General features: G+C 35.1%; 2 pseudogenes across 1 annotated transcript; both read right to left on the reverse strand.

Moving 5' to 3' along the window:
* Window positions 1–25,372, reverse strand: part of LOC149493775 (uncharacterized) — a 77,931-nt pseudogene that overhangs the window by 23,396 nt on the left and 29,163 nt on the right.
* LOC149493777 (tRNA nucleotidyltransferase cca2-like) lies at window positions 16,134–25,350 on the reverse strand (annotated as a pseudogene). Its single transcript, XR_016322695.1, has 15 exons — window positions 24,903–25,350; window positions 24,166–24,296; window positions 21,743–21,860; window positions 21,365–21,417; window positions 21,204–21,253; window positions 20,995–21,092; window positions 20,252–20,361; window positions 19,970–20,097; window positions 18,600–18,665; window positions 18,364–18,447; window positions 17,812–17,880; window positions 17,562–17,705; window positions 17,014–17,181; window positions 16,717–16,814; window positions 16,134–16,641 (listed from the first exon to the last, which is right to left on the reverse strand). The product of XR_016322695.1 is annotated as a tRNA nucleotidyltransferase cca2-like (transcript).

A 25,372-nucleotide genomic window follows, 5' to 3' on the forward strand; every position in this document is an offset into this window, starting at 1 on the left:
TAGGTTTGAGCCGCTTGTATCTCTGCATCAGTCAATCGTCTTTTTTTTGATTTACCAATCGTACGCCCAGGGTAGGTGAAAATTTTTAGATTTCCTTCAAACTCAGATTGAACGCGATCTCCTCCGTCATCGTTACGTGGCACTCTCCGATGCTTGGTGAAAACATGTTGGTCAAAGTAGTGTGAACAGAATGTTGAAGCTTCTTCCACCAAATATGCATTGCAAATGGATCCCTCGACCTTTGCCTTATTGCGCACATTCTTTTTAATTTTCTGTAGGTGTCTGTGATTGTACAATGCCAATATGTAAGTATAAGTACAAAAAAATGATGTAATCATTAGAATGAGATGTTAGTGAATCACCTCTCAAATGGATACATCCATCGATATTGTACCGGTCCTGCTAAACGACATTCATAGGGCAAATGAACCGGCAGATGTTCCATAGAATCAAAGAAGCCGGGTGGAAAAATTCGCTCCAACTTGCACATCACTACTAGGATTTCTCGCGCTAATTGGTCCATATCATCGCATCGGATAATAGTCATCGTCAATTCCTTGAAAAAGAGACTCAATTCTGTCATTGCTTCCCAAATTTTTCCTGGTAATAATTCCCGGAATGCCATAGGGATCAATCTTTGCATGAAAACATGGCAGTCATGGCTTTTCATGCCAAACAATCTGTACTTCCTCATGTCCACACATCTACCCATATTTGAACAGTAGCCATCTGGAAACCTTAGTGATCATAACCATTCGCACAATAATTGCCTTTGGCGTTTATCTAAACAATAACATGCCTTTGGAAACTTACCAGTAAGTACAGATTGCTCGAGTTCTGGTCGACGACAAATTTCCTTCATGTCTGCTCTCGCTTTTGCATTATCCTTGGTTTTCCCTTTAATGTTCATTACGGTGTTGAACAGATTTTCAAACACATTTTTTTCTATGTGCATGACATCAAGGTTATGACGAATAAGAAGTGAACTCCAGTATGGCAAATCCCAGAAGATGCTTCGCTTTTTCCACCCGCTATTCCTGCCAATTCTTGTATTTACCTCATCTGCACATAACTCTGTAACTTTCATAAGCCCCAGATCTTCAATTTCTTGAAATATTTGTGCTCCAGACTTCACAGGTGGAGGGGGTTCAACAATAGTCGTGTTCTTTCTAAAGCATTGTCAATTTCTCCTCCAAAGGTGAGATTCTGGTAAGAATTTGCGATGACAATCAAACCAACATTGTTTACCTCCATTCTTTAGTGTAAATGCATTAGTGTTTTCCATGCAGTGAGGACAAGCCAATTTGCCAGCCGTACTCCACCCAGATAACATTCCAAAAGCTGAAAAATCACTGATGGTCCAAAGCAAAGCAGCTCGCATTATGAAATTCTGATTGGTTGAAACATCGAATGTTTCAACCCCATATTCCCATAAATAATTAAGTTCAGCAATCAAAGGCTGCAGAAACACATCAATTTTCTGTTTTGGATTAGTAGGCCCAGGAACAATAACACACAAAAACATATATTCATCTTTCATACACATTGACGGTGGTAGATTATACGGTGTCACAATGACAGGCCATGATGAATATTGCTGTCCTGATTTGCCAAACAGCTAAAACCCATCAGTACAAAGCCCCAATCTCACGTTTCTCATATCAGCAGCAAACACAGGATGAATGTTATCAAAATGTTTCCACGCTTCAGAGTCTGACGGATGAGTCATTATACCATCCTCATATTCATGCAAAGCATACCATGTCATGTGTTTAGTTGTCGCCTTAGATGCATATAACCTTTGAAGGCGAGGAATAAGAGGGAAATAATACATCTTCTTGAAAGCCTTCTCTTTTTGTTCTCTACCAGTCCCTTGACCCCGCCGTTGATATCTTGGAAGATTACAAAACTTGCATTCTCTGAATTCCGAGTCAACACCCCAGAATATCATACAATTATTACGACAGCAATCAATCTTTTCTACCGGTAGTCCCAACCCCCGAACTAATTTTTTTGTCCGATAAAAATTATCAACCATTGAATGGCCTTCAGGCAACATTTCTTTTGCTAACTGCACAAAATTATCATAACACCTTTCTGAAAAATGGTGCTCTGCTTTCATGTGTAGTAATCGTGCAACAACAGACAGAACTGAATGATTCTTGCATCCAGGCCACAGTTCACTGTTAGCTGCACTTAGCATGTCAAACAATTGTTGTGCTGCTACGTTTGGCGATTCCTCCATATTATCCCATTCACATTGTACTCTACTCGCATCGATTACCATATCATTGCATTGATTACCATACAGAAATTGATAAGGCTGAACTTCTAAACTTACCGGAATGGAGTGGCCTGACCCACTGGCAACTCAAGCTTCACCATGATGTATCCATTCGTAATAATTTTCCATGAACCCATGTTTGCACAAATGAAGTTTCACTGTATCGATGTCTAAGAAGGCTCGATTTCGACACTTCTTGTGATTACATGGACACCTCAACTTATTACCATCCATAAAACTGGGATTACCAACTGCAAACTGTATAAACGCCTCCAATCCTTGCAGGAACTCTTGTCTTAATATCCTATTGACCTCGAACCTCCAGTACATCCAATCTCGATTATTTTGCATTTTTTTTTTACCTAATTAACAATGTGTTTATAAAGGGCCATGTCATGTAATTGCATTAGTCTAAACCATCCTTAAAACATGCACCTAATGTAATGTTCAATTTACAACACTTATAAGTAACTAAGGTTATTTCTATAATAAGGGTAACTATATATAAATGTAAAATCACTAAGTTCATTTATTGAATACAAAGACTACTGTAATAAAGGTAAGTGTACTATTCTACATATTGAATTTTTGGGGAAAAAATTCGGCAGCATTTCGGCACAACACAATCAAATCTCAAATACAAAAACAAATCAATAAACACTTCTATATCATACCAATATTCTCCAAAGGCAATATGGCCACTACTAGGCCTCCAATCCAAACTCATCATTCATTTAAGTCAAAAACATATTTAAGAAAAATAACGACAATAATATAAAATAAAGAAAAACACAGCCAAAACTTCTCAACAAAGAGTTGCCAATAATTAAGAACATGTAATAACCTAAACACACAAAAAATTATTTATATACATTCCAATTATTCTTCAAAAAAAAAAAAAATTGGAGCAATTAGTTTTTGTACTTGTTATTATTTTTGTTCAGTACTTTCACAGAGTTAGTTTTTATGCATCAACTACATATACGCTGATCTTAAGATATTTACAATTAGTTTTTGTAGTTTGGAGCATATATTGAAAACTGAAAACTCTTAAGTACACATCGCATTTGCATATTTCTTTTATATTTCTTTTTCGATTAACTTGAATAAAATGTAAAATATTATACAATAAAAAGAAAATTGCTTTCATTTTCAATCCCATAATATTTATATTCTGTATATTTGAAATGACACTTGCTTTGAAACTTTAAAACTTTTCCGAAGTGGTTGCAGACTTTGAAATGGTCTACTAAAGTAGCTATCAAAGTTTGATTAAATTTTTTTAATAATTTAATTATTTCGGTTCAATTTTAAACTTTGATGAATTTATGAAAGGTATTTTATAAGTTATTAAAAATTAGATCACTTATTAGATTTGAGAAATTTTGATGGATAAAATGAGTTTATTTTTTTATACATTCAACAATTTTTTTAGTAAATAAATGTTGAAATAAGAAAAACTACTAAATGTTAATTTCACATTTTTCATTAAAAGTCCTAACAAAAAATATATATAATAAATCAACCACAATATATTTAGAACCTTTAAAATATTGTTTTTCTCTCCTAATAACAACTGTAAAAATCATTCTACTATATATTTACAATAGTTTTATATGTATTGATTACTAGATTTTATATTAATAAAATAGAACTTTAAAGCAAAAAGAAAATGCAATTTTTAATGAATAAAATGTTTTTTTAGAAAAGATAAATAAAAATAGAGATTGAATAAGCAAAAAAATTTGGCGTTCTCACTAATCACATTCAATTTTGTTGCTAAATTTCATTATCATCCATCGGTAAAATTGCAGAAATTAATGTAATTTGAAAATTAAAATTTTTATCGCTCGATATCACTCAAATGTATCTCCAAATGTCGTTCTTCCTAAATATTAATGGCGCGTTCTATTTTATTCGATTCAATTTAGTCAAATTTGTATGATAAAATGATATTTATCTATTTGCTTGGATATTAAGGGTTATTAATTTTATATATAGCAACAATTTTTAAATTTTTTTTTCGTTTTTTAAATAAAATATGTAACAATATATAATTACGGCTTTTTGTTGACTGAAACTCTCAATTTTTAATTTATTTAAGTTGCATATATATATGTTAAATTAAAATAAAAAAATAACAACAACAACATTAACAATAATACTAATAATAATAATAACAAGTACATTCACAATAATAATAATAATAACAACAACAACAGTAACAATAATACCAATAATAATAATAACAACAACAATAACAATAACAATAATACTAATAATAATAATAATAATAACAATCACAATAATAATAATAATAACATTAATAATAATAATATTAATAACAACAACAATAATACTAATAATAATAATACTAATCATAATAATAACAACAACAATAACAATAACAATAATACTAATAATAATAACAATCACAATAATAATATTAATATTAATAACAACAACAATAATAATAATAATAATAATACTAATAATAATAATAACAACAACAATAACAATAACAATAATACTAATAATAATAATAATAATAATAACAATCACAATAATAATAATATTAATAACATTAATAATAATATTAATAACAACAACAATAGTACTAATAATACTAATAATAATAATAATAATAATAATAATAATAATAATAATAATAAGAACAGTAGTAATAATAATAATAATAATAACAATAATAATAATAATAATAATAATAATAATAATAATAATAATAATAATAATAATAACAATCACAATAATAATAATAATAATATTAATAATATTAGTAATAATAACAACAACAATAATACAAATAATTATAATAATAATAAGAACAGTAATAATAATAATAATAATAATAATAATAATAATAATAATAATAATACCCTAAAAAAATTGTAATCGCAACTCTATATACAAAATCAACCATAACTTAATACAATAAAAACAAATAAAATCGAAAAAAAAAAAATTGGAAAAATTAATCGCAAAATAAAACTAACCTCAGATTTTCGCAATAGGCTGACCGGAGTACAAAGCGAGCGGGGCTGGCGGCGTCAGGCGGGCTGGAACGGTGTCAGGAGGGGCCGGAGTGGCGCTGCGGAGGGAGGAGAGGAGAGGAGAAGGAGAAGAGAGAAAGAAGAAGAAAGAAAAAAGAGAGGGCCCGACGCTTAAAGCCCTAAATTTTGCGACCGATATGATGTTATAACTATCGGTCGCAATTTTTAATGAGCCGACATCGTTTGACTAGGCTCAAAATTTGCGACCGATTTGCGACTAAATATATCGGTCGCAAAAAATCGATCGCAATGTAGTCTCCAATCGGTCTCAGAACTTTGGCCCATTTTTGACGCGCAAAATTTTGCGACAGAAGAACACTTAGTCGCACATCGGTCGCAAAATCGGTCGCAAATCTGTAGTACACAGGTCGCAAATCATTAACCATTCTCGCGGGAATTTTCAGCGCCAAATTTTGCGACCGATGGCTTATAAGTCGCAAAGCGGTCGCAAAATTGCGACCGAATTAAGTCAGTCGCAAAAATCGGTCGCAATTGTGCGTTTTTTTTGTAGTGGTTGCATGCTTCTAGAAATAAAGAAAACGAAACAAGGACCATACCTTTTTACCCTTCTCATCCTTGTATGTAACATTTCTGAATGGAAGAAACAACGCGGCATATAAACAGAGTCTCCTTTGTTCATCCTAGAATGCAAATGTGACGGTATTTATAACTCAAAACCAAAGACAACACACTAAACATGCATAAAAAGAATTGAAATGGAAACTACTTTAGATAATGTCAACAGAAGAAGGTTAAAGTGAAAAGATTTGGGAAATAATTCGTGGCTCACTCACAGTGAAGAAAGCACACCCAATTGATTGAATAAGGTTCCATGCAGCATCCAAGTAAGCAACACAGAGCCTAAAATGGGTAAAAGGATCCTGTGAGTAGGAAAAAAAAACATATATATAATAAAAGGCTGCTGTAAACACAATGACATTCTCTAAGCCCAATAATAATGATGGTAGCAAAAGTGTATAGGAATTCTCTCAGGATCAGTATCTCATGAAAAGCATGCATTCCAGCTGCTATTATACTACAAAAATTTCTTAATAAAAATGCAAAATATCAAAATTTCTCAAACGATATTGAATGAATGGGTTTACTTTGCTCAATAAGCTACATCTATTTTCAAATTCCAAAGCGGTAAAATTTCAGGAGAGAGGAGGAAACTTTTAAAACGCACTATGTTTGACTACCAAATTACTGGACTAGAGATAGGCATGGCCGGTTCATTGAACCACTAGTTCCGATTCATGGAACCGATGGTTCAAAATTTTTGAAACGTTGAACCTGAACCGACCCTTGAACCGCCGGTTTTGGTCTAGTTTCAGTGCCGGCCGGTTTCGGTACAGTTCCAATGAACCGACGGTTCCGATCACGATTTCCGGCGATATATATTTTTTTTTTAAAAAAAAAATCGGTTCTAACATTACATCTTTTTTTCGAAAATATTAATATGAGTTTAAAAAATATTGGTAAATTTTATTTTAAATAAATTTTAGAATGCTCATACTCATATAAGAATAAAATTAATTAATTTTACAAAATAATCAAATAAGTTATCACTTTATTTTGTTTAAATGTTATTAATTAAATAAATTATAAGAAAATTTTGAAAAATACTTCAAAAAAATGTAATTTTAGACTTAGTAAACAATTTAAAAGGGTAAAAAAAAAAAGTTAAAAACAACATAAGTTTAGACTAAATATTTCTCTCTTTTCTTTCCATTTTACTTTTTAGATTTTTAACTTTTAAAGTAAAGCGTATTTTAAAAACAAAAATCTTAAGTAAATTATATCATGCAATAAAATATTATTGAGACTTTTAGAGATGTATAAAATATGCTAAGTGATTATTATTTTAAAAATAAAAATAGAAAATTTCCGGTTCAAACCGGAGTGGAACCCTTGGTTCAAGGCTGGTTCAGGTTCAAATTTTAATATTCACATGAACCTTCACGGCCCTTGAACTGCCGGTTCTGGTTTAAAATTTTAAAACGACGGTTCCGATCCGGTTCCGGTTCATCTACAGTACAGTTCGATTCCGGTTCAAATGAACCGGTGGCCATGCCTAACTAGAGAAAGATAAATTATAATCACACTGATGCATGCCTTCATCATTCCAAAACTCTTGCTAAATAATATAACAAACTCTAATTTGGATTTTGGATTAGTTTGATACCCAAACTTAGCGACAGATTTATTTTACATAAAAACAGAGATTAGATGTAATTATCAATGACATCATGGACCATATCATACTTGTGGCATCCTTCTGACACTGCTGGCTCAACCTTAGGAGGAAAACCAAAGACAACCCAGAATAATGTCAAATCTGAAATATGTGTCATAGCTTTAACAGGTTGATTGCCAAAAATCATGAGATCAACCTGCACAGAAGAGCAGCAACGAGATAAATAATAAACTACTATCATAGCACACAATGGATATAAAAAAGTCCCTCACAAGCAAGTCAATGTCTTGCCAGACATCAAAAAATATTTTGAGGCACATGCTATTCATCTATTCAAGAGGGTTATCATACTTCAGTTCCAATGTGCTCTTTGCTAATTTTCACTGCAAAAGCATTTTTCATGTCATCACATGCAGCAGCTACTTTGAGTTCTTCATCAAGTATGAATCCAAACCTTGCACCTAAATAACCAGAAATTAGCCATGTAAGACATAGAAATGGAAAAAGAGAAGCAAGACAAAAAGAACCAATAGAAGTGAAGAAAAATATTAGGTTGTAAGATCACGCTAGCTGACTGCGCATATGAAAAAATTTGAGGTGTTTTATAAGACATGATCAGGTTATATAATAGACATGGACTCAAAAGTTTTCAGCAGTTGAGTTATTGCCCATATATGCATAGCAATTTCAGAGCAATGATAAATCACTTAAGTTTGATCTTACTTCTTAAAATGAAGCCCTAGAAGATTTGCAAAGTTCAACATGTTTCACCAATCCAAGGACCAACATGAGTTCTAATTGTTTGGTAGAGTTTTATTTCATAGTAAATTTATAATTCAATTGAAAGGATAAAACTCGAATGTTTCTTGAAGACATTACATGACACTAAGAAAACAAAATAGAGATACAAAAAATGCAAGGAAGTTTTGACACTGAGCTATTTCAAGACATGCTGAGCGAGAAACTTGCATGTGTTATCCAAAAAATTATGTGTAGTCAAATTTCACCAAAAGGAAAAAGAAAAATGAAATTCCCAACAAAATCAAATAAAATCTAAATTCAGAAGTACCAAATCGAATAGCTCGAAGAACTCTAAGCAGATCATCCAAAAAAGTAGCTTTTGGAGGTAAAGGAGTAACTATTTTTCCAAACTTTAGATCTTCAATGCCTGCAATGAAGGAAAGAGAAGGTAATATAAGTGAGAAAGCTTTATGCAAAGGACGTAACAAATTTACTTAACAATAAACGAAAGAGAACAGCATAAAAAGCCTATCTTAACCTCTTTCAGTAAAGTCCTCAACTGAACTGGTATTAATATTGTAGGACAAGCTGACATAAAATGAAATGTTAATGCCATTCATTAGTCCAACAACAAATATATAGTTATCATGAATAGCGTATAGAGAGCGCACTAATTTCTCGTGTCTCTCTACACTCCCAAAGCAATTCCTTGACAACATTCCGAATATTAGCTTCGTCCAAGACAGGCTAAGTGTCACACCCCACACAAGAAGCAAGCAAAAATGCAAGGCAGCCTCTACAATTTATAAGGAAGGCTATAAATTGGGCTGCCATAAGGGACCAAGGCTTGGCAAACCTCTATTATCCAAGCCCATTTTCTAGAATTCTCTACACTACTCCACAAAGGAGATATTTTGTGTAATCTCTACATAATTCTAGAACTGTCTTTGTAATCTAGACCGTTCGTTTGTGTAGGCAACATCTTAGCCGTCCATTGAGGAGGTGGAAGTGGCTATAAATACCACCCCTCACTTCACTTGTAAAGCAATCCTAGCTCATTCAAGCAAATACAAAGCATTTGAGTATTAAGAGTTCTTACAAGCTCTCTTGTGTTCTCTTCTCTATTTAGCTCACATTTGCTCCAACACAACTCCAAGGCTTACTTAGCTCGTCCTAGCATCCAAAGGCGACTAAGTGCCGCGCGGATAGGTATAGCAAAATCCTATCTCCGTGACAGGTGGTATCAGAGCAGGTTTCGTCCTAGGTATCAAGCCCTTCGCCTTGATCAATGGCAAACGACGAAGCTCAATTGGTTGTTGCTAAGGAACAACAACCCGAGCAGCCAAAGGCAGTTTGAGGCTGTGAGCCGGTGCGTACTCGGCCTAAGAGGGGGAAGTCTAAGGCACGAACCTCTCCCATGGATCATGTGGAGCAGAGAATCGCAGCTCTTGAGCAAGCCTTGTCTTCTCAAGAAGCTATTGTGAGAGAACTCTCCGAACAAATCGACAATGTTGTTCAGGAGAATGAAGAGATCACTCGGGCCGCCAAATGCATGTTCACCGAGCTTGGTAGATCCCTACGAGAGGAGCTTCAAGCCCTTGCTGGTAGGATAACCAAGGTACGAACATTCACTGAATCTGAACTTAGTGCCCTACATAGTGAAGTAGATGCTATCCGTTTCGAATGCCGGATGCACCAACGAATGAGTAGTCCCGCTTCAACCAGTGCTACCACAAGTCATGTAGCACATGGTTTTAAGGTACCCAAGCCTACGACGTACGACGGTACACGTAGCGCCTCAATGGTGGAAAACTTTCTCTTTGGCCTCGACCAGTACTTTGAGGCCATGGGGGTAAATGATGATGCCGCCAAGATTGGCAATGCCCCCACATTCCTTCGGGATGCTGCTCAGTTATGGTGGCAAAGGAAGCATGCGGAGCGCGAAAAAGGCACTTACTATCCATACATGGGAGCAATTCAAGTTAGAATTGCGAAAGCATTTCGTGCCTCACAATGCGGATACCGAAGCAAGGGGCAAACTACGTCGTCTACAATAAAAAGGTAGCCTCTCCGATTACATTAAGGAGTTCACCACCCTCATGTTGGAGATTGACGATTTGTCCGACAAAGATGCTCTCTTCTTCTTCAAAGATGGGCTAAGAGAGTGGGCGAAGGTGGAGTTAGAGCGGCGTAGCGTGCAAACACTTGATGATGCTATTGCCGTGGTTGAATCCCTGACGGACTACTCCACCCGAGTCGAGAACAATAAGCCCATTCCTAGCAAGAGTGAAGAGACAGACAAGATCAGGGGAAGGACCATCATCATAGGGAAGATGGTTCGTCCAAATCTCTCGAGGGAAGACATGATAAGCAGTTTAGGAAGCCTAATTTCAAACCTTATAAACCTTGCTTCCTCTGTGGAGGGCCGCATTGGACAAAAGATTGCCCCAACAGGAATGCAATATATGCGATGCGCGCCGATTATAAAAAGGAAATGAATGCAATGGTCGCCGAGTGCAATAAGGAGAAACAGGCGACAAAGGAACCCCAAGCCCATATGGGTTCCCTACGATATTTGGGTGCCATATCCCTTGGCACTTCCGAGGACGAGGAAGTGACAAATCATAAGCAAGTTTTGCCGAAATCTGCCCAAACGGTGCTGGAGGAGTCCAAAGACATCACGCCTCCACAGTCGCCAAAAACGGTTCATTCTAAAAAGGAAGCCGATCACCAGATTGAGCTGGAGCCAAGTGCTAAGCTGCCAGCCATGTCTCCTCCAAAGACGGGAGAACTAAAGAAGGCCAATGTTGCCACCAACGTATCAAGTCACAAGGCGAAACTAGCCAACAAAAGTGCTAGTGCCTCACAAAACAACCAATCGGATCGCACCCATAAACCTCACAAGTTTGTGAGGGAATGGCATAAAGAAGTTGACGAGACTCTTGCTTGTCTCGATAAGGTTGCTCGGTTTATAAAGAAATGGGCCGACACCAAGAGGCGACCGAAGAAGTACGCCAAAGGAGACAAGGTACTCGTCAAACTCCGCCCTAACCAGCTCAAGTCCTTACAAAAGGTACATAAAGGGCTTGTGAAGAAATATGAGGGACCATTCCCTATCATCAAACGAGTAGGGAAGGCCGCTTATCAAGTTGAACTGCCTCCCGAGTGGAAGATTCGTAATATCTTCCACGTGAGCATGCTAAAACCTTATCATGCGAATGATAAGGATCCAAGTAGGGGCGAGTCTACTCGACCACCAACTGCTGCTATTATCAAATTTGACAAGGAGGTTGACAGCATCCTCAACTCATGAGTAGTGCGGCGACGCGTGAGTACTTGATCAAGTGGAAGAACTTGCCCAAGTCCGAAGCTAGTTGGGAGCATGAAGATACTCTTTGGTAGTTCAAAGACAAAATAAAAGAGCACGAGGCTCATGGCGCGACGAGGACGTCGCGAGATTGAGTGGGGGAGGGTGTCACGCCCCACACAAGAAGCAAGCAAAAATGCAAGGCAGCCTCTACAATTTATAAGGAAGGCTTTAAATTGGGCTGCCATAAGGGACCAAGGCTTGGCAAACCTCTATTATCCAAGCCCATTTTCTAGAATTCTCTACACTACTCCACAAAGGAGATATTTTGTGTAATCTCTACATAATTCTAGAACTCTCTTTGTAATCTAGACCGTTCATTTGTGTAGGCAACATCTTAGCCGTCCATTGAGGAGGTGGAAGTGGCTATAAATACCACCCCTCACTTCACGTGTAAAGCAATCCAAGCTCATTCAAACAAATACAAAGCATTTGAGTATTAAGAGTTCTTACAAGCTCTCTTGTGTTCTCTTCTCTATTTAGCTCACATTTGCTCCAACACAACTCCAAGGCTTACTTAGCTCGTCCTAGCATCCAAAGGCGACTAAGTGCTGCGGGGATAGGTATAGCAAAATCCTATCTCCATGACACTAAGTGTGACTTATCTCTTGGCTGCTAGGGTTAGTCGCACTAGGGTCTACCTCCTATTCCACCTCATGGTATCAATCAAACACTAAATGACTTCAGTATTTAGGCGAAGTGGGAGGGAGGCTATGTTATAGGTGGGGAGGGTTTGTCGGCCTGGTGGGTGGTACTGGCTCGCCGATAGGCTGAGGGTTCTCCAAGAGGCATTTCAGCACAGTGGTAAACAACGAATAAGCCTGAAATAGAGTAGCTACTACCTGGGGATCAGTGGTTGTTGGAGGGGCGAATGTGGGTTGTTGGTTAGCCTCACCATGGTTGTTTTCTTGGCATTCCATTTTGAGGCGTTCAATAGAATCATTAGCCATAGGAATCGAGAAAAACTGTGGGTATTTTTTAGGGTTTAAACGTGTCTTCCACGCTCACCGCACCAATTGTTAAGCTCTCAAAATTTGAGGTGTAGTAAATTGTGAAATAACGCGTCCTTAGGGTAAATTTAGAGTATATATATTGGATTTAGGATAGTCTTGTTAGGATAAGGATTACGAATCCTATATTATCTGTTAGTTAGAGTTTATTTAGGAGTCTAATATTATTATTTTAATATATTTTATTATTATATGTTAACGGTTATTAACAATATTCGACTATTTCACAGAAATCTCCAAAATGTTCCTACCTTTGTTTGTGTTTTTAATGCAGTGATGAGATTTCTAATTAATGAAAGTCAAACACTCAAAGGGAAACAACCATTTTTACTGCGAATGTTTCACTTAAACCTCAAGGACTAAATAGTAAATTTTTCCTTATTTATTTTTTTGGCCTCCTAGCTCTGTTGCTTGAATGACTATATAACGGTGGTAGCTTCAATGAAAAGATTAAACATTCTGTTGTAAAGGTATTCTGTAAAAGCATTATATCTAAGCGCAACCAAATTCACATTTTGTAAGACAATGAAAATACAATCCATTAGCATTCACAATATCTCAAAAACAAAATAAAGATTCATCGCTGGATTCAAGACTTGAATTCCTATAAAAATGGATGCATCGAACTTTAATTTATAAAAATTTATTTGTTGGATATTTTAATTTAAAAAATCACTCTTATTAAACGCATATCAAATAATTGAAAGTGGTTAAATAAACATTCAATGTATGAAATTTTTATAAATTAAATTGTTCAATGAGTCAAATTAAAATTTGAAACTTCAATTGTCAAAATACATTTCATCATTTCTACAAAATTGCCTCCAAAAGCGTCAATTGTTGAAACTTAACTTCTTGCACTACATCACATACTTTTAATTAGGGAGTAAAACTTAATCACCTTGGTCTTTTGTACAAGGTATCCAATTAATTGAGATGCAAGTGAGCTAAACTATTTATGAGCTATTTTGATTGGACTAACAAAAAAATTTGAGTTTGACTTCATTTTAATTGTTTTAAACTTAAACTCGAGTAGCTTTAACCTAATAATTAAACTGAGTTTGAACACTATAATATTCGATTATGGTTACTTACAGAACTAATGGATTATTTGAATTTTATATTACATAATAATTAAATAATAATTTACTTAAATCCAACTCATTTAAAATTATTAGAGTTTCATTTTTTCATTAGTAAATAAATATATCTACCAACGCGTTTTTTTATTGTTAGACACAATGTTAAACACTTTTAAAGATTTATATATAGCCAATACAAAGATTTAAATTATCTGTCCACACGCATAACTCATAAAACTAAGATTTCAAATTATCTTCTTCTAACGGTAACATCCCGCGTCTCTCCATTAGGTATTTATTGCTTTCCCTCGTTCCCCTCTTTTTGCTTGATTCCCAAACTATTATTTGGCTTCTGCGCTACTTTTCCCTGAGAAAGCTGAGAAATTCAAGAATTTCTAGAGAAATTTAAGAACGGGAGACTAGAATCCAACCATGCTTCCTGGATTTCGGTTCGATCCTACCGATGAGGAGTTAGCAGGTCACTATCTGTACAAGAAACTCACTGGAAAGCTTTTTGCGGCAGCGGAGATGATAGTAAGTGACTGCCAGTTATATGGAAGAGAAGAGCCCTGGGAAGTCTGGAAGAGATTCGGTGGTGACGAGAGAACAGATGTTAAGGATCTCTACTTTTTCACTGAATTAAAGAAGAAAGCCTCGCAGAAGAAGAACAAACAAACGCTGATTACTGACTATTCTAGAGTTGATCGAAGTGTTGGTACTGGTGAGGGTAACTGGCATAGAGAAGATTCTGGGAAAATTTTTGAAGTCACGGCTAGGGCAGATTTTGATTGTAGGATTAAGATAGAAGCAACCAAGAAAAGGTTCAAATACAAAAACAGAAATTCAAGCCACCATTGCGGTTGGATCTTGTTTGAGTATAGTTTGCCTGATTTGAACCGTGAATTAGTGCTCTGTCGTTTGAGGAAAAATGGGTCTAAAACAGGGGAAAAAAATAAGGGCAAGAGGAAAATAGATGATTGTGAGGGTGGTGAAGTTGTAAACTGTGAGATGGTTATGTCTGGCAATAAGCGTATCAAGGCTAATGACAATGAAGCGGAGTCATACTATAACCAGATTAGGGCTAATGGAGATGATGACTGTTTGGTTATAGCTTCTGATTTTGATGATCAAATGGGTACTGAATTTTGGGCTAATAATCAAGTAGAAGAACAACAAGAAGTAACATCAGATTGTAGTATCATGAGAGCAAACGGAGATTATGGGAATTGGGTTATAGGTAGCGACTTTGATTATCCATTGGGAACTGAACTTAGGGCTAATAATCAGGTAGACGAGCTTGAACACGTTGTCTCAGAATGCAATGATATCTGGGCTCTTGGAGAGGATGAATGTTTGACGATAGGCGCTGATCGTGATGAGCCAATGGGTACTGAATTTAGTGTTGAGGAGCTGCTGGATAATGCTAACACCTTTGAATTTGATCAGATCGATTATGCTGATGAGAATGAGGATTTTTTTGCTTATATGCAGAAATTTCTGGGGTCTGATTCTGATCCTGACTCGGGTTCTGTTTAGTGCCTCTTGTACATTCTCTCTTCCTCTTTTCCACAACCTTGGCCATTGAGCTGCTGTTTAATTGCAGATATGACAAGGAAAACATTTTTGGTGGTTCTTTTTTTTAGTTTGTTTCAAAAATATGGAACATGATTGGTGTTTTCTATGTAATCAATTTACATGTTGATTCATTAAAGGAAAATCAAGTACTGGATTCAAAACATATGTGTTGTTTCTTTTCAGTATTATTTAGTATTTTCAACTTGTCTATATTCAATTCCATTCAATTAGTAATGTGTTGGGAAATGCTGAATTTGTGCATTTGAATGATGGGTTCATATGAATATGAGCAAGATTGCTTCCTTCCTTGCATACTTAAATGTATTGTCCGGTATACTCTGTTTTTGGTTGAAAGAAATGTTCCTGCAAGTTTTGTGTGATTTCAAGATGTTTGGTTTGATGCCTGATCAAATGGCCTGTGTTGCAAGGCTTTCAGTTTGTGTAATTTGGTCTTAAAGGCTTTTTTTTTCCTTTTTGTTGCCAAAATAATGAAATACACGAAATTAAGATGTTCAATTTCCTCTGTTTGATAGGGAATTGATTTCTATTTTTTCTGACGTGATAACTGAGACTAGATTTGTAAGTTAAAATGACTGTTATGTGAGATTTGTTGAGTTCTTGATCCTGTTGCTTCTCTAGCATGCCCATATCCATGGTACACAGAAGACATTTCAATCACATACCAGACATCTGATTCAAAAACGATCCAAGATGGGAATTGTAGTCTTCTTCTTGAGGATCAATTGAAAAGGAATCATTATAAGATTTTTAAACTTAACCCAAAAGCAGTTAAAATACGAGCTGTATGAACTAATATTTAACAGCTATATACCAGTTATATGAACAAGTCAAAATGTTTGCGATTCCAAGTGTAAACACAGTAGAATAAGTGGGTCATAAAGCCCATAGTTAAATACAATTTTCTGATTCTTAACAATTATGCTTAGAAGGTGAAACTATAGTCAATGTTTATAACAAAATACTTTTGCCTTGACTGCAACTTCAAGTACGTATCTGTAGATCTGTACAAAATTGTTACTCAGAAACTTGAGAAATTTTCTTGTGCTACCTGTCTTCCATCATTTCTCCATCAGTCTATTACCCAAAGCTACATGAATGTTCATGGGAACTCAGGGGAACGTGCAAAAGCAACTTCTAGTCAGATTAGATGAGGTCTTATATTAAATAGAGATTGAATTAGATTGATGTTTACGCCATTTTGGTACGCTTTGAATGCGTTTCCTTCATCCAATCAAGGCATTCTTCTGCAGTTCCTGTGGGATGGGCAAGTTGCCAAGCTAGCAATTTTTGTTGCTGCAAAGAGGAAATAAATTGGAATCAAGAAATTTTATAGTAGCTCTCAACTATGGGAAAGAACGAATGCCTTACCCATTCCCGAACAAGAGGTCCTCCTGATTTAAGCTGCAAAACGCTGATAATATCTTTGCCATTAACCAATGGCTTTACGTCCCAGATTTTTTCAAGACCTGTATCATGATAAAAACATCACAATCAGAAAAAGGACATGAAGGGGAGCTTCCCAGTCAAAATAAAACAAACTAGGGTTTTCTTATGTCTATAATATATACATAGCAAATAATGAGTATTTGACATTTTTATACCTATGCTCAGAAGGATAAAAATTCCTAGGAGTATGAATCATATTACACAGATGAATTTTCATACCTAGTCCAGTTATGGCATTCTCAACTGTCTTAAATAGTTCTCTTCTCTTGTCGAGTTGAAACTGTTTATCTAAAAGTTCTTGAGTAAAATCTCTGTTGGTGGGATATATCACAGTAGATATCAATAAAGCAACTCGCCAGAAGTCTTTGATTTCTCGTAGCAGAAATCCTGCATCATTAAAGTTACAAGAAGCAGTTTACTGAACTAAATGCCCTAATTGTTTGTAATATATTTAATATAATGGCTGAGCAGCCATTCCAATGAATGCCAAAAGGGGCAGATTTAGGCAATCAGGCTATTTCAGGGTGAGAACACCGAACTGTTCCGGCACATCTATACGGTCACGGGATTTTGTGGTCACTTACTGTGTAGAATAGAATATTGACTATCTAGAATAAAATGACGGAGGTTGGTGACTTGTTACAAATTTATAGGTATTTACTAGAATGATTGTTTGTAGTTGTGAAAGTTATGAATAGATGAGCCAAATAAGAAAGAATCATAGAGAAATCAGCGAAAGTTGAATGTGCCGTGGACAACTTTAATACCTGCCAATACGCGGTGTTCTGATGAGAAAGGCACATCAATAAGTTCTACTCCCCAGTCAACTTCATCTGGATGGGTGTCCTCATTAGAAATAGCAAAGGGATCAAGTTTAAGAATTTCTCAATTGACCTATGTATCTTAATAACCTACAAAAAAAACAATTGAAGTTATCTTCAAGAAGCCCCTGAGACTGTTGAAATTATATCCTATCATTAGTAGATGCAGTTAGAAACCAAAGAGAATAGGTTAAACTCACTGTTTTCAGAGGTCGCTGACTTTTTGCTTAAGAGAGTCTTTGAAGACAAAGTTGACAACAGGAGCCTGCAGCATGAGAACACATGGGCAGCTTCAGCAGCAAATAAACTTAACTATTGGATATCGAAATAAAGATATGCATGTATTGAAACCCAAGACAAAGAGTACAATCAGAAATTGAGAAACGACAAAAGCCTGAAAGAATAATTCAGGGCTAAAGGCCATTCAGTTATGATTCAAAATCAAAATGTTTGTACTTTGTTGAAAGTTGCAGCCAGGTCAGGATGGCCCGAAAAAAATACAACTGTAAAGTGGCCCCCTGTCAAAATCCCATTCTGAGAGAGGGTGAGAGAATTATAACAAGGGGGACAACAAATGGTGCGAAAAAAGGCTTAAAAATTTGCATCACCCTATTATGAAAACTAACCAATGGTAACAACTTCCTGTGATGCACGTTTAGTGTCATGTGGATCCGTTGCATGCTTCCAGAAATAAAGAAACAAGCACAAAAAGATGCAGGATATAAATAAAACGAAACAAGGACCATACCTTTTTACCCTTCTCATCCTTGTATGTAACATTTCTGAATGGAAGAAACAACGCAGCATATAAACAGAGTCTCCTTTGTTCATCCTAGAATGCAAATGTGACAGTATTTATAACTCAAAACCAAAGACAACACACTAAACATGCATAAAAAGAATTGAAATGGAAACTACTTAGATAATGTCAACAGAAGAAGGTGAAAGTAAAAAGATTTGGGAAATAATTCGTGGCTCACTCACAGTGAAGAAAGAACACCCAATTGATTGAATAAGGTTCCATGCAGCATCCAGTAAGCAACACAGAGCCTAAAATGGGTAAAAGGATCCTGTGAGTAGGAAAAAAAAAAAACATATATATAATAAAAGGCTGCTGTAAACACAATGACATTCTTAAGCCCAATAATAATGATGTTAGCAAAAGTGTATAGGAATTCTCTCAGGATCAGTATCTCATGAAAAGCGTGCATTCCAGCTGCTATTATACTACAAAAATTTCTTAATAAAAATGCAAAACATCAAAACTGCTCAAACGATATTGAATGAATGGGTTTACTTTGCTCAATAAGCTGCATCTATTTTTAAATTCCAAAGCGGCAAAATTTCAGGAGAGAGGAGGAAACTTTTAAAACGCACTATGTTTGACCACCAAATTACTGGACTAGAGATAGGCATGGCGGTTCATGGAACCGACGGTTCAAAATTTTTGAAATGTTGAACCTGAACGCCCTTGAACCGCCGGTTCCGGTACGATTCCGATGAACCGACGGTTCCGATCACGATTTCCAGCGATATATTTTTTTTTTTTTAAAAAAAATCGGTTCTTACTTACATCTTTTTCGAAAATATTAATATGAGTTTAAAAAATATTGGTAAATTTTAGAATGCTCATACTTATAAGAATAAAATTAATTAATTTACAAAATAATCAAATAAGTTATCACTTTATTTTGTTTAAATGTTATTAATTAAATAAATTATAAGAAAATTTTGAAAAATGCTTCAAAAAATGTAATTTTAAACTTAGTAAACAATTTAAAAGGGTAAAAAAAAGTTAAAAACAATATAAGTTTAGACTAAATATTTCTCTCTTTTCTTTCCATTTTACTTTTTAGATTTTTAACTTTTAAAGAAAGTGTTTTTAAAAAAAAAAAAATCTTAAGTATATCATGCAGTAAAATATTATTGAGACTTTTAGAGATGTATAAAATATGCTAAGTGATTATTATTTTGAAAATAAAAATAGAAAATTTTCGGTTCGAACCGGACTGGAACCACCGGTTCAGGCGTTCAAGTTCAAATTTTAACATTCACATGAACCTTAACCGGCCCTTGAACCATCGGTTCTGGTTCAAAATTTTGAACCGACGGTTCTGATCCGATTCCGGTTCATCTACAGTAAGGTTTGTTCCAGTTCAAAATGAACCGGTAGCCATGCCTAACTAGAGAAAGATAAATTATAATCACACTGATGCATGCCTTCATCATTCCTAAACTCTTGCTAAATAATATAACAAACTCTAATTTGGATTTTGGACTAGTTTAGCAGCAGATTTTTTTACAAAAACAGAGATAAGATGTAATTATCAATGACATCATGGACCATATCATACTTGTGGCATCCTTCTGACACTGCTGGCTCAACCTTAGGAGGAAAACCAAAGACAACCCAGAATAATGTCAAATCTGAAATATGTGTCATAGCTTTAACAGGTTGATTGCCAGAAATCATGAGATCAACCTGCACAGAAGAGCAGCAACGAGATAAATAATAAACTACTATCATAGTACACAATGGATATAAAGAAGTCCCTCACAAGCAAGTCAATGTCTTGCCAGACATAAAAAATATTTTGAGGCATATGCTATTCATCTATTCAAGAGGGTTAGCATACTTCAGTTCCAATGCGCTCTTTGCTAATTTTCACTGCAAGAGCATTTTTCACATCATCACAGGCAGCAGCTACTTTGAGTTCTTCATCAAGTATGAATCCAAACCTTGCACCTAAATAACCAGAAATTAGCCATGTAAGACATAGAAATGGAAAAAGAGAAGCAAGAAAAAAAGAACCAATAGAAGTGAAGAAAAATATTAGGTTGTAAGATCACGCTAGCTGACTGCGCATATGAAAAATTTGAGGTGTTTTATAGACATGATCAGGTTATATAATAGACATGGACTCAAAAGTTTTCAGCAGTTGAGTTATTGCCATATATGCATAGCAATTTCAGAGCAATGATCAATCACTTAAGTTTGATGTTACTTCTTAATTACTGCTGTTATTAGTTGGTAGTTGTTTAAAATGAAGCCCTAGAAGACTTACAGAGTTCAACATGTTTCACCTATCCAAGGACCAACATGAGTTCTAATTGTTTGGTAGAGTTTTATTTCATAGTAAATTTATAATTCAATTGAAAGGATAAAACCCGAATACTTCTTAAAGACATTACATGACACTAAGAAAACAAAATAGATATACAAAAAAATACAAGTTTTGATACTGAGCTATTTCAAGACATGCTGAGCTAGAAACTTGCATGTGTTATCCAAAAAATTATGTGTAGTCAAATCTCACCAAAAGGAAAAAGAAAATTGAAATTCCCAACACAATCAAATAAAATCTAAATTCAGAAGTACCAAATCGAATAGCTCGAAGAACTCTAAGCGGATCATCCAAAAAAGTAGCTTTTGGAGGTAAGGAGTAACTATTTTTCCAGACTTTAGATCTTCAATGCCTGCAATGAAAGAAAGAGAAGGTAATATAAGTGAGAAAGCTTTATACAAAGGACGTAACAAATTTACTTGACAGCAAAAGAAAGAGAACAGCATAAAAAGCCTATCTTAACCTCTTTCAGTAAAGTCCTCAACTGAACTGGTATTAATATTGTAGAACAAGCTGACATAAAATGAAATGTTAATGCCATACGTTAGTCCAACAACAAATATATAGTTATCATGAACAGCGTACAGAGAGTGCACCAATTTAATCATTTAAAGAGGAAGATACCTGTTAATGGTTAAATCTCTTCTAAAAGCATCCTCTTTTGCTGTGCCAAATTTCTGTTGCAAACTCAATGCAGATTAAACAAGTAAATTTTATGTCCTAAATAAATTACATATTCAGCTAAATCGCAATAGAAGAAATCAAATTCAACTGATGGTTTAATAAGTAAATCAGAAAAGGCTACTCAACGCATGGCTCTAACCTAAGACTATCACTTGAAGTTGTTTTAACCAGAGATTGTTTCTATGGTTAACTGCAAAAATTGTTCCCATCATATGCAACTAAATTTAGCATTTTTAAGAACTTAACAAACAGAAACACACTCCATGAACATGGAACTAAAAAATTATTAGACAAGTAGATGCTAAGTTAGAAGTTCACCATTGTAGGAATACGACTGCCTTCACTATACTCTTCACACCTTAAGTTTACAAAATCTATCCATAAATCAAAAAGGCGCATCCTTGCAGTTTCTAAGTGCTTGGACTGGTCAGGATTGCTGCAAGAATAGAACCATATTGGTCAACTATGAAGTACTAACATTCTTTCTGAATGAGAGGAGACACATTATGAACAAATCAAATAAAAAGAAGAGGAGACATAATCTAATTGTTTTTTTATATTTATCTTTTTCATTTTATAAGATAAACTTTTTCATTGTCTGACATCTAAAAAGACTATATCTACAGACATTTAGGTGGATAAGTTAAGCATATATCAGGAATTATACTATTAGTGAATATGTATGCTGGGTCCATATCAGATCTATATTGACTAATTTATTGAAGTAATTTAATTGTAGAATAGAACTGATACAGAAATTTATCACGTGTCAGGAACCATAATTCAACTAGTGACATGAGGATTTTCAGTCTTCTACTCTACGTGCTGCCCATCCACACAAAAAAATTAGTTCAATCACGTATTTGATAAGCAATAAGCCCTTTTCTATTGCTCCATAGCTGCCAGCTATACATAGTAATTAAAGGCGCGCCTTACTTAAGGCTCAAGGGCTTGCACCTCAACAGTCCTGAGGCAGGCCGCGCGCAACTTCACTCAGGCTATCGCCTGTGGGTGGAGGCGTGCACCTTTTTTGCGCCTTTCTATTTTTTTGTTTTCCAAAACAAGTCATCTAGGATTTTTTTTTTTTTCAATATAAAGCTATCTAGCCAACATCAGCTTAAATAAATAAATAAATATAAAAGAGATGTGCTTTGTGATCCAACCTCCACTCCTTCATCCAGCAGTCACCTCTTGGAATCTAGTCTTTAGCCCATTCCATCCAAATATAACTCTTTCAATTTTTCTTCCTATATTTGCTTTCTATTTCTTTTCCTTTTTTTGCATTATTTTGATTATACTCTTTTCTGTCAACTCTAATATCTTAAGTATAACTTGTCATGTTGCCATTTTTTCTGATTCATGTGTGTTTCTTTCCATGTTTTCTACTTTTTTCTCTTTTTTTTATTGATATCTTAAAATATATTTTTCGAATTATGTATTTTATCCTTTTTTTTTTTTTTGCGCCTCACTTCACTTAGGCCTCGCCTTCGCTTGGAGGCTAGCGCCTAGGCTCCAGCAGCCCAGTGCGCCTTGTGCCTTTAATTACTATGCAGCTATAACATATTACACCTACCTATACCTATTAGTTAACGGACGCTTTCACACCGTTGGTTGCTACTATTTCTTTCATACTCGACGAGACGATCCTATTGCCGATGTAGTAAACGAAGAAGAAGCACGATCTTCTTTCTTTTATACTTCCTTCAGCTTTCGACCTTCCCTAGGTAGATATCCATGAAGCAGCTTTTTCAACTTAAGTGAATAGATCCGTTATTTCCTATTGTAGTGGTTCCCTAGTTATCCATGGCATTTCTTTGGAATGACATGGATAAGATTACAAGCTTATAAAGCTAAGATTAGTAAGACGGAACATATTAGTCTACAAAGAAGTCCAAGCAACAAGCATGAAAAATGAAACAAAAAAGCGTATGAATTTGGTACTTGCTGCATAAAATGTTCAGATTTTTTTTTTTTTTTTTTTTTGGGGGGGGGGGGGGGGGGCATGGAATATCCAATCAGAGGACAAGAAAAAAAGAATCAGAAAGAGAAATAGTAGTTACAACTCCAGAAAACACCAAATCTAAAGTCATAATGTAACATGTTACAACCTTCATATAGCATATAAATCTGACTAGAAAAAAGGTTTTTAATTTTACATACTAGTAGAATATGAATTAAACTTAAAATCCTAATAGAGTGAATTACTAAATAGTTAAAGGATTTAACTATTTTAAACAAAGCCTAATTTAACTAAAACATAAAGTATTAAAATATAAATTAACCCTAAATTGGAGAATTGCTACAGTATAGTAAACAGTAATATGCTACAGTAACATGAGCAGTAACTTCCTGGAAATTCTGAAACTTATTTCTTCATCAATATGCACAACTAAAATAGTTCTTGGGGAAATTTCCCTGCATAGATGAAAGCAATGCAAGTTTTTTACAATTAACATTATTTACTTGGAGAAATTGCCACCGTATCTTAAGTTTTTCTGAATTTATATTGCAGAATCTCAGCATCTGGCAAGTCAAATGTTCATATCAATTTTGTAGTGAATATTATATTCATCCACATAGGGATAACCTTTTACAAAACTAAACAACTAAAGAACCAACAACAGCAGTGAAATGTCAATGAAATAATAAATTCATGTTTAATGTGAGGTTAGTTGTATTCTAAATGAAATCTGCAAAGAAATATTACTTATAGACTAGAACAAAGGAGAGATGAATTCTACCGTGGAATAATGCCAATACCCTGTGCCACTTCCCCAGTAGATAATAAATACTCCCTGACCTTATCAACAAACTCACTGCCCAACATATTGTCAATAGCAATATCAATGTCATAACAATCCTTGCCTAAAATCTGCCAATGAGAAAATTACCATTATAAGGAAATAATACATGAACATATTAATGAAGAATGAAGAGAAATAAAGAAAACATCATATCCAAACCCCAATTAGAGCGAGCGCAAACATGTAAATAGATATCATTTGTCAATTGTCTTTTTAGCTTCTTTCTTAGAATATGCAAACATGTATTATAGACACTATCCAATCTTACAAGCTATCTCCTCCTGCCATAGACTTCAGTATCTCAACTCTCAAGTAACCAGAGATACATCTAAGAGAAATTCATCATCTACAAATTATGGTAATGAAACCTGCTCATACTGAAACCCCAATTTCAACAGTCAGTTCCAACACCTTTCTTCACCTTTTTAACACTAAATCATTCTTCCCAAGTGAACTAAACCAATAATTTTATAATCCAAATACCCACTTATCGCTCATAATTCTCTCTGCTTTCCTAAGGGTGGACTTTAATCAAACACTTGATAGGCCCAAAACTCTGACAACTGAGAATTACTAAAACCCGAAAAAATTTCTCACAAAGCATACGAACCGTCCAAAAAACGAAATGTTCTGTACAATGTGTATAAATAAGTGTGTATTATTAGGCGACCGACCTTGTCGCGAACCCAACCGCCGGCAACACGGAGCTCAGTTTTGAGATTGCAGTGACGCAGGGTGTTAAGAAGGCGATCAAAAATCTTCTTCTCAATCTCCGTCAGTTCAATTTTGTCCTTAACGTGAACTTGAACAGCTGCTTCAGGAGAAGATGTCCCCATTGCTCTGCAACGATAACGGCGTCGCAGAAGAAGATGGCGACTTGGAGTTATGGTTTCGCTTGAGAAACGAAGGTTTCGGAACGCGAAGGTTGTTTTGATATGGTTAATCCTTCTACCGCGGAGATTCGGAGAGAAAAGAAGACGAAAAGGGTCGAGCTTTATAGCCGTGTTCAAGTAAGGTCTCATAGTCTTCTTTTGCTATATAGTGGCTCTTTGAGCTCGAGGAGCTAAGAAATTGCATCCCGAACTTCTGGCTCTAAGCCCGGTTTAGGTTATGAAGGCTTGAACTGAGCGCCATTTTGCATTTT

Source organism: Jatropha curcas, chromosome 9 (genome assembly GCF_041381405.1).
Source record: "Jatropha curcas cultivar XTBG-Jc1 chromosome 9, XTBG_Jcur_1.0, whole genome shotgun sequence".
Lineage (NCBI taxonomy): Eukaryota > Viridiplantae > Streptophyta > Magnoliopsida > Malpighiales > Euphorbiaceae > Jatropha > Jatropha curcas.